The sequence below is a fragment of the Notothenia coriiceps genome, unplaced genomic scaffold (assembly GCF_000735185.1).
Source record: "Notothenia coriiceps isolate Sejong01 unplaced genomic scaffold, NC01 NC01_scaffold00037250, whole genome shotgun sequence".
Lineage (NCBI taxonomy): Eukaryota > Metazoa > Chordata > Actinopteri > Perciformes > Nototheniidae > Notothenia > Notothenia coriiceps.
The window spans coordinates 1094636-1105117 of NW_011369951.1; positions in this window are offsets into that span (position 1 = coordinate 1094636).

Below are 10482 nucleotides of genomic sequence, written 5' to 3' on the forward strand. Positions count from 1 at the left end.
AAAAAAAAAAAAAAACGTTTTTTTCGTAATCCTTGCAAGCCATAATCACAATTGCGATTAAAATACGATTAATTGAGCAGCCTTAGGGTTAGGGTTAGTACACCTCTAATAAACCAACTGCACACTACCTGCTTGGCACCAAACAACAGGCAGACACTGATATCAAGTAGTTTGTGAACATCCTGGAGCTTTTAGCAATCTAAAGAGGTTGTAGGAGACCACATTTAGAGCTAAAACACACGTTATTGGACTAAAACCAGCCAGAAATGAGCTTAAAGTACTTTTCCCGCACATTTTTTACGTGCAAATGTCCCACCACGTTCAGTTTTGAAGGGTCACGGTATCCCTGGCTGCTGCCCATTAATATCCCACTGTGATAGGAACACTATCATTGTTATTGTGTGCGATTACCTCCTCACTGTGTCTCTGCGTGTCCCTGTAATTACAGAAACCTCCGCTCTGTTTTCCGTCTCACACTCATCCTTTGTGCCAGCCAGGTAATCCAGGCAGCACAGGTAAAACCCTCCTAATAAACCACATATCTTTGGTACATTACTTCATTGGATTTATTTCATTTGATGCCAGCTTGTAGCCAAAGGAAAACAGCCTCTGGATATGGAAGTGCCACAGCTTATTGTTGTTGTATGTGCACACAAATCTATCAAAGCAATAACTCCAGATTGATGTAATGCCATGAAACATGTTTTCATAGAGCAGACGTCTTGTCTGACCAGCAGGTATGTTGTTGCTTGTTACCTCAAGGCATTTGAGGTATTCTCTCTACGTCTTTTTCACTGTTTTTTAGGATTATTTGAATATTTACCCCACCTAAAGATCTCTTATCGTAGCAGCTTTCTTTGTGTCAGGATGATTGTTGTTTTAAGACTAGCATTTATCCTATTGTTCACTTTATTTGACTCTCTACTGGCAAACTACTTAGTACCCTATAGGGCTATCACAAAATATCACAACCACAAAAAAAACTGAGGATTTCCTTGAACTTTAAATCTAATTTCACTGAAAAACACATTAAATTTAATCAGATTATCTTGATTTTTATAAGCGTTCGAAGCCGAAATGATAAGTAAAAATTAAATATATTATTCACCCCTTCGTTATATTGTTAAGGTTGATAATAGGAGACAATAAAGTGGAAGGGTAGATGTCAAAGTCAACGGTAAAAAAACTGAAAACTGTTTTTTTTTGGACGTTTTTTACAGTATTTTATGGATACAATTCCTAAAAAGTGACTTTTTAATCAGTTTTTCCAACAACTACAACACATGCTATATAATGCTCCTTATAAACTACATTTGAATGTTTTGTAGATACTTAATAATGACTGTTTCCATATCAGACGTTGTTTAAATTCTGGTTCTCTGCGTGAGAGCATTGCACGGTGGTCAAGCTGTTGCCCTTCACTCATCTCCACTGACACAAATCCTCAATCATAAATCAGAGAGCTCACAATTTGTCTTCCAGGCATATTATATCCAGAGGGGGAAATACCTCGCGTCAGTCAAAGTGTAAATTAACGTTCTTCTTGCCGCTGCGTGTGAAAGCACCTGCAGTTCAAACTGATGAGCAACAGTCAGCCTGTGATTGGCTGATGGCCTCTTTATCACATTTTTGATATTCTGTCCCTTAAGCTGTCTTTTTGTACCACTTAAAATCAGTCTCCTAATGAATTAATGAGAGTATTGATTTGATTACACGTTAGTTACCATCCAGAGCTGCACACACTCTCCCCATAAGGCCTTTAAAACATGTGTTTCCCTCTTGCTTCATTCTGAGCAGCACATTTCCCATCGTAGCGTCCTGACTGAGTGCAGCTTAGCGCTACCTGGCACCGTTCCCTTCAGCTCGGCCTCGTGCTTTTAGCTTTAACTCCATTCATTACGCAGCGAATGTTCCCTCGCTGCCCACTGGGGCCCCCAAAAGGCCGCTAATGAGGGGGGGACAGATGATCATTGTGCCAATTGACGCTGCTAAACATAACTGTAATCCCGCATTTGATGGTGTTGTTCTGCATCAGAAACAGCTTTGAACATGAGGAGAGGCTTCTGTTTCGCTGTGAGGGGTTTTTCTTTTTGAGCCGTAGAGAGGTCAGTGTGTTTGTCAACAGTTGCCCCCCTTGTATGTATTTAGCTGGCCCCTCTTGTTCCTAAAATAGCCCTCGCTTGGCAGCTTCAAATGTGTGTGTGTGTCAAGTGGAAAGGGGTGAGGCGAGGTTTCATTATTTCTGTGAATGGTCAGCATGCAAGTAAGTAAGTAAAGTTTATTTATTATTTAAGTCAGATGAGCGGGTTCCATAGCTTAGGAGCCACGGCTTCGAACGCTCGATCACCGCGGGTCTGAAGGTGGGTGCGTGGGACAGACATTAAATTGTGCATGTGTGACCTGAGTGGGCGGGCTGATGTATATGGAGGAATTAGGTCAGCCACATAAGCAGGAGTCTGACCGTGCAATGCTCCGTAGGCAGGGGCGGACTGGCCATCGGGACGTTGGGGACGAATCCCGATGGGTCGGGACTGAAGTGGGCCGGTCGGATGAGTCACTAGCAACCCCCCCGTTGACAATTTACTAGCGGTAATTACTTGCGGTACCGAGGTGGGCCGGTCGAAAGTCCCGGGCTGATTTGTAGTCCCAGTCCGCCCATGTCTGTCGGTGAGAGTGAGGATTTTGAACGGTATCCTATAAGCTACCTGTGAAGAGATCTGAGTATCGGGGTAATGTGGGACCGTTTGTTCGACCGGGAGCGAAGTCTTGCAGCTGCATTCTGGACTGCCTGCAGACGACCAAGAGCAGACTTGCTGAGAGAGGAGAACAATGCGTTGCAGTAGTCAATGCGAGATGAAATAAACGCATGTGTAATCATTTCTAGGTCGGCTGTTGAAACTACAGATCTCAGTTTACTAATGTTTCGTAGGTGGAAGAAACAAGATCTCGTCAGTTGCTTAACATGGGTATCAAACGACGCGGATTGGTCAAAAAGTGAACTCCGACAGGCCTTTCAATTCTCTTGCACGGCTTAATTAGGTTATTCACCTGTTTTAAGAAGTGTGCATTAGATAATATTCACTATGTGTAAAGGAGAATAAGTTATGCTGTAAGTAAATATACCAAACAACTAGGCTGTAATGTGCACGATTACAAGCTGTTGGGTTCAGAGTTGCAACTAAATATCAATTTTTCTACATTTCTTGTCGCTTTAAAGTCAGAAAGCTGTTGTTTTTCAGCTCCAAACGGCAACATATTCAATTTTAAACAACATAATTAAAGCATGAAATACTTGCATTTAACTGAGCCTGTACCGCTATGTGGTTGTCAACGTTACATGAAAAGTGGTTTACGATTATAATAAAGTTCATTTTTCCAATGCTCCTCACAACAGGACGTCAAAAGACAGTTTAAAGTAAGTAAGACATGAACCAATGCAAACACAGTAAGAACATTGAGGATCGTTTGATCACAGAAATGACATGTATTAGCCTTTTAAGAGCATGTACCTCCTGTATTAGTACATCTTATGGCATTAAGTGTGTGTGGTAATGCATACCTGCTCTGTTACCGAACACCTGTCACACCTTCCATCATCTCATATGAGTGAGAGCTTGACTACATCACACAACCTTTTAAGCTTTTTGACATCGCTAAAAAGACTTGTCGCTTGGGGGTCCGGCGATGGAACGTAGAGATCTTGATCACACACACACTGATTGACACCTGTAGGTTCAAACTGACGTGAGGAGAAGACGTTGTTCTGTATCTTCGGGGTAAAATATGTAAGAGACATTTTAAGGGGCCTTGAGGTACAGAAAGCGTTCACAGAAAAATGTGGATTAATTTACATTTTCTCCGAGGCAAGCTGACGACAAAGGTCAGCAGGGAAAACTTTTTTTCCGCAAGATCAGATTGCAACACTTTAGAAAAGCACCTATAGCGGTTGCTCATTCAATTTGAGGTGAATTTGAGGTCTACATACAAATCCACTTTTGGCCTTATGCAATGGAAGCAGCAGGTATTTCCAATATTATGTACACAGTGTAAGCTTATTAAGTGCATATTTCGAAAACAATATGTGTGGAATAAAATCTCTCCACGGCCGCGTTGACCTTCTACAACGTATTTTTATTTAATTTAGATAGAAGTGGGACCAACTAAATAAGAGTCTCTTATTAGTTGATTTATTATTTAAAGTATTCTCGAAGCAAAAAGGGCCAACATTTGGCATCTCCAGCTTCTTAAATTCTGCTTTTTCTTGTTTTAAATTACAGTAAATTATATATTTTGTGTGTTTGTGTCCTTCAGTTACGACATATTGATCTTCTCAAACGTCTTCAATTTAATAAATAGATGTGACACACACCAAATAAGAGATTCTTACTCAGACATTAATTATTTATAGTCATTTTTCAGCAAAAACAGCAAGCATTTGACATCACCGTCGTTTGTACATTTGATGACGTCTTTTTGAGACATATGACTACTGTAACCACACAGATGAATCAATACATAGAATATTCATTAGTTGCACCCCAAGTCCTTTTTCAAATTTGGTCACATCACATCCAGACTTGTGCGCGCTCGTGTCCTCCAGGTACGACATATTTCCCCAAATTGCCACATTCCTCGGGTGGATTTTTAACGTGATAAGACGAGAGTTTTTTTTAACGAAATGTAACCGTTGTCATCGCTTGACATTTTGGGATGCTCCAGGTCTTCTTTTTCCACGTTGAAAACCTTGACGTGTTGCACCTTCTTCCTGCTGGAATGTTCCGGCATTCCCGATGGAATTCCACACAGAGGGCTCGAAGGAGAAAGGGGGCGGGGCTTATATAGATTATATTCCCCCCCGAGGTCACACACCTGTCTGCACCTCGTCTTTCCTTTCCTCACCTTCACCTCCGCCCTTCTCTCTCTCACCCTTTGTTACCCTCCCCCTTCCTCCCTTGTATTCCCATTGAACTCAGTGACTCCATTGATTTTCTTTTTAGATTTCTTTTCATGAATTCTCTAAATCAGAATCGGCTTAGTTGCCGGGTAGATTAACACAAATGGTACAAGGCAGTTGCTTAAGTGTGTAAAGGCGAACACATACACACAAAAAGAGGTATTAAGTTAAGTATATATTGATACATACGTGGAAAAGCTGCACTGTTTTAAAAGAGGTTACATTGTGCAAAATATACTGTAGAAAAAAACAAAATTATACAAAATAATGTGTCTTTTAAAAACTTTAAGCGCCATGGTTAGGAAGTAAATAAGTCCATTATGTCTGTCTGTCTGACAAATAAGACTTAAAATGTGATTTTTCATATCACAGTCGCAAAAGGAGGTATACTGTATACTAGTGTTGTCACGATACCAACCTTTTGGTTTCGATACCAAGTCAAGAATTGCGATTCCGATTATTTTTCGATACTTTTCTTAAAAAAAGGGAAACAGTCTTAAATGTAATTATTGTGCTTTATTTCACACCAGAACCATAACCATAACACAAACGTTTAAACAATGAGAACAATACATTAAATAAATGACTAGAATTTGTATTAAATACAATTAAGCATCATCTATAAACAACTTTTTTGTTTTTCGCTTCTGGCGTCTTTTTTGTCAACAAGCTGAGGTGCAGCCGCAGTTGCACTCCCACTTGCAGCCATGCTTCTCGCTTTCTCACATGCTCTGGCAGCTAGCGCGTGCACGAGAGAGGGGAGGGACTTAGAGCGTGCTGAACAGGGGAGGGGCTACAGGCACGGCTGCAGAGCAGGGAGTGGAAGCAGAGCGCTGAACACACACGGCTCTTATTAAAACAGCGCTTTCTCACCGGAGCACTTTCCCCCGTCATTCTTAAAGTACAGATACTAATGAAACGGAGGAATCGTAACGTTTTTAACGGGAGGGTATCGCGGTACCTTTCAAATATCAGTACACCGTGCAACACTACTACTCCTGGAAAGAATCACGCTATATTGGGAGTGAGATAAGCCAGTGTTTGGATAATCAGCTGGTGATTACGGCACATTATTGTTGTGAAAATGTGCTAAAAAAAAGTTGTCGTTGAGCAGAAAACATGAATGCAACAAGTGTCCTAGTCGGTCTAGAGGTGAGTCAGAGGATACTGTGTTTAGTCTATAAGATGTTTTGTCTCAACGACTCAACAGAAAACACACACTTATATGTTCCCACATGATTCACAAAACATCTACACACACACTCCAGCTGTTTTACTGTGACGACGAGGAACCCAATAACCTCCACAACTGAGACTTTCATTCAGTATTTCACAAAAAAAAAACGTAAATCCCAGGCTCCTCTAACAGTGCAACGGTTTAAACAAAGTAAAATATATAAAATAGTGCATTCAAAATGCAGGAATAAGTACACGTGGAATCGAATAAATGTACGTTGTTCTACATTTCTCTCCCTTTCTCCTCATTTCACCTCTGTCACACGAACAACTCATATTTTGTAATGACTATAATACCCATAATTCCATCCGTGTGGGAACCTAAGTCCTGGGTCTCTGAGTAAAGCTGTGAGGGGGTCAGAGTGAGAGCTGAAGGTCAAAGGTCACTGTTTTTAAACTTGTATTTCTCAACTCTGCGTGGTATACCTTCAGGAATCCGTGAGCCAGACAAGAGCACACATGCTTTTGAGGGATTTGTGCAAAAACGCGTGACATAAAAGCGGAGGTTTTGACCTTCACCGACCCCCCTTAGAGGTCAATGTGTTATCTGTTTATTGAGCTTGGAAGTGTGTTTTCTTTTGGGATGTAGCTGATAAGAGATGAGAGATGTTCGGGGGGTTATTAGAGCGCGACAGGAAGTGACCGAGGATTCACCTGCGGACCGAAAGATAACAGAGGCAGTAAGTCAGCTGGAATATCTATACAGGAAACACAAGAGACTTTTCCTTATATACACAGTCAGTACATTTTTAACATCATTAAGCAGATTCAAGGACAATACGCTTTTAGATGAGCTGCTACCAGCTACTTTTGGATGAAAAGAAAAAATATATTTGCAAATTAAGTATATTTTTACGTGTCTCGGCTTTTATTCTACAAAGCTTTTCAGACAGCTTTCAAAAGAAATGTCAACTAAAGTCCCACGAGTTAGTAAAGCTGAGTTTACAGTGAGCTTATTCATATTGCGCGTCTAACAAGTGACATGTAATGTAATGTAAGAAAGTAGTGATACTTTGGTGTAATAAGGATTCTCCAAAAGTAAAAAAAAAAGTCTAAAAATACAGATAAACACGTGAATCTAAGAGAAAACGTATTTATTCATCTTAAAATATTGTCAAAAATCGTCACAAGTCAGAAATGTAAAAGTAAAAAAGTCAAGCTGCCCATTTATGATGACATGGATGTATTTGAATGACATAGAAGTATCCTACAAGAAAAATGGTCAGTAGGATAAAAAAAACAAACATATGAGATCTCCTGCTTTTCACAATGATGCCGACGGATAGATTTTCTTTTTGACAGTGACAGTTCCCGGTTGATTGAGAGGCTTTTATTCAGTTAACGAAAGGTCTAAGTGACCCTGCATTCTTTCCACAGCCCCATCATTTGAGATGTGCTGCTGTCAGTCTAATTAAAAACCCTGGAAAAGCAAAACTGAGGAATTATTATAACGGCTTTCTGATGCTTTAAGTGGCCGTGAGTAACCTGGAGATACACAAAGGTAAAAGTGACAAGTCAAACACCTGGATGACCTCTTTCCTGCTTTTTAGGAAAGGTCCTGGTTTGACCTTTGAGGAAGGCCCCTCAAGGCGAAGGGAGGACACTCAAAGTCACACTGAAGAAGCTGCTTTGCATAAACTCTCGTAGAAATTGCTCAGGATTCAACTTAGAGTGTTCCCCCTGGAGCCGAGCATCACTCACAATAACATTTGACATGTCCAATTTGCGAAAACACTACATTTGAGCTTGAACTTCACCCAAAACAGGCACCAGAATGTTGCAATCAAACGACATAAATGGCTGTTTCTCTGTCTTTCAACACCATAAATGTGTTTATAGAAGACGGCAAAATGGCGCCTGGGCCTCTTCCCCATAGCTCAGCGTGTGTTTACGACCAAATTAAAGCAACACTCTGACTTCCCTTCTCCTAAAAAAAAGACTTTCCCATGACGCTCCTTTGACACTATAAGGTCATTGTTTACGCCTCAACGCTCACTGCAAGAATCCAAGATGGCCGACATCCCCTTTTTCTCTTTTTGGTGTAAATCATTGCTCTTGGTTTGAATAATTTACCCTCGGTTTAGCCTCTCGGTTCTTAAACTATTGAATGTTTGGGAGGGAAATCGGCTGTTTGTCGTCGATGTTAGTTTTGAGTGAGTTTATGCAGTTTAACGTTGACTAGTGAGCTAACGGTGAGTCAGGAGATGAGCGGACAGAAAGGACGCAGCGTAGGTGGTCTCAGAGAGTTAATGATTAGTGGAAAGAGGGGCTTGTATGTTAAAAAACAATGAGAAGGAAGAATGGAAGTCATGTCACAGTACAGTGGATTTGAAAATACAAGCAACGTTAGCTTTGTCCACATGAACAAGATCGCTTTCAATGTAAGCCAAGTGGGACCAAGTGGTAGAAATAGTGCATATATAGTTCATCTCATAAAAGGCTTCAAGTAGTCAAAAAAAGTGTGTTTTTTAACGCAAAATTCAAATAAAAAGTGTTTTTATTCCTCCGCAGCAGCTCAGCAATTCATTCAAGTCCCGAGTCATTACTGATTCTAAATAGGTTTTGAAGTGGAAAAATGAAGTATACTCCAACTGAAGTGCATGCATACTAAGTAAGGTCAAGTGTGCTGTTGCTTTCCCACAATGCAATGCACAAAGGGAGTGGAGGAGATGCACATAGCTTGGAAATAATGGAGTAAATTGCTCCAAAAAACACTTTTAATCTGAGAAAACACATGTACATACTGTATAGAATTAGCATACATAATGGACTTTGGACACAGATACCGCCTGTTTGAACATAATCAGTGCAGAAAAAAGGCAAATAAAAGCACAAAAAGTGATCTAGCGGGAAACAGCCACTTATTGTATCTTTAAAAATTCATCTATTTCAATATTACTATTAATTAAAATACAGACGTCAATTGAACAGGTTCATTTTGAGCATACATTCTTCCCTTTCTCTCTCCCTGCTTTCACCTTATTTCGGACGCCCACTGTGCATTCCTTCCCTTCCTCTTGTCTCAACCTCTCCACAGCAGCAGAGGTCAAAGGTCAGGCAGGAGAAGAGAGGAGGGAGGGTCTTTTATCTCCCCTCCATGTTGTGTCAGTTTGCAGCTTTCTCTCTCAGTGATGGAGGGAGAAGGATGTTTTTGTTTCTCTGAACTCCCCGGGCATGTGGGTGCTCTGACATGCAATGCTTTATGGGTAATTAACCAGAGCAGGTGGACTCGTCACTGATTGGCTCATGGTTTTCCTTTAAAGTTCACTGGAGACTTATTAGGTAACCGAAGCTTTGAACATCAGATTTAGTGACTGAACTAGCTTTTTTTTTAAACCTATGCAGTTCGTTCTGTTAAGATGAACTAAGATTTATCATGTTTTGTATTATTTTGGATTCATTTATGGGCAAGACTTGCATTATAATCTGGCTTGTGTCCTTTACAACCTGGAAACTAAGTAGAAAAATCCACTTTAATGGAGAAGTTAGCACAATTAAGGATTTTGTACAAGTTAGGGTTAGGGTTAGGCTAACCCTCTGAAACCATTAGATTACTTATTGATTTGTGGATGGGAAATTAAATCTGGACCTAACTGAAAATCTAGTAATATTGAGGGTACTTTTTCACACAAGAAAGTCAGAATGATTGTGTTCTGCCTCTTAAATGTGGAGACTTTCAGCTTTTTTGTTGTTTTCTATCATATTAACCCTCCTGTTGTCTTCGGGTCAAATCCAACCGATTTAATACTTTCATCAATCATAACTTTTTAGTTTTACATTCGATTGCATTAAGACTTTATGATATCCTTCACAGTACACATTTGAACATATCAAATAGCTGATCACCACTTTCATTGCATTTTGGATGATTTAGTCAACTTTGGTGTTCCCGCCATAAAGAAAAGGAATTAGTAACCATCCAGATCGGATACAACACACATACATACATACACACACACACACACACACACACACACACACACACACACACACACACACACACACACACACACACATACTCTAGATGTGTTCCCCCCCTTATGTGCCCAATCCCCCCCATGTGAATCACACTTGGCGCACGCACGCACGCACGCACACACACACACACACACACACACACACACACACACACACACACACACACACACACACACACACACACACACACACACACACAGAACAATTTGACACATTTCCCGCTCTTATGTGCCCCTCCCCCCACATGGATCACCTGGCACACGCAATACATTTTCAGTGTCTGTTCTTTGTATATTTACTGCAGTTGTTCATGT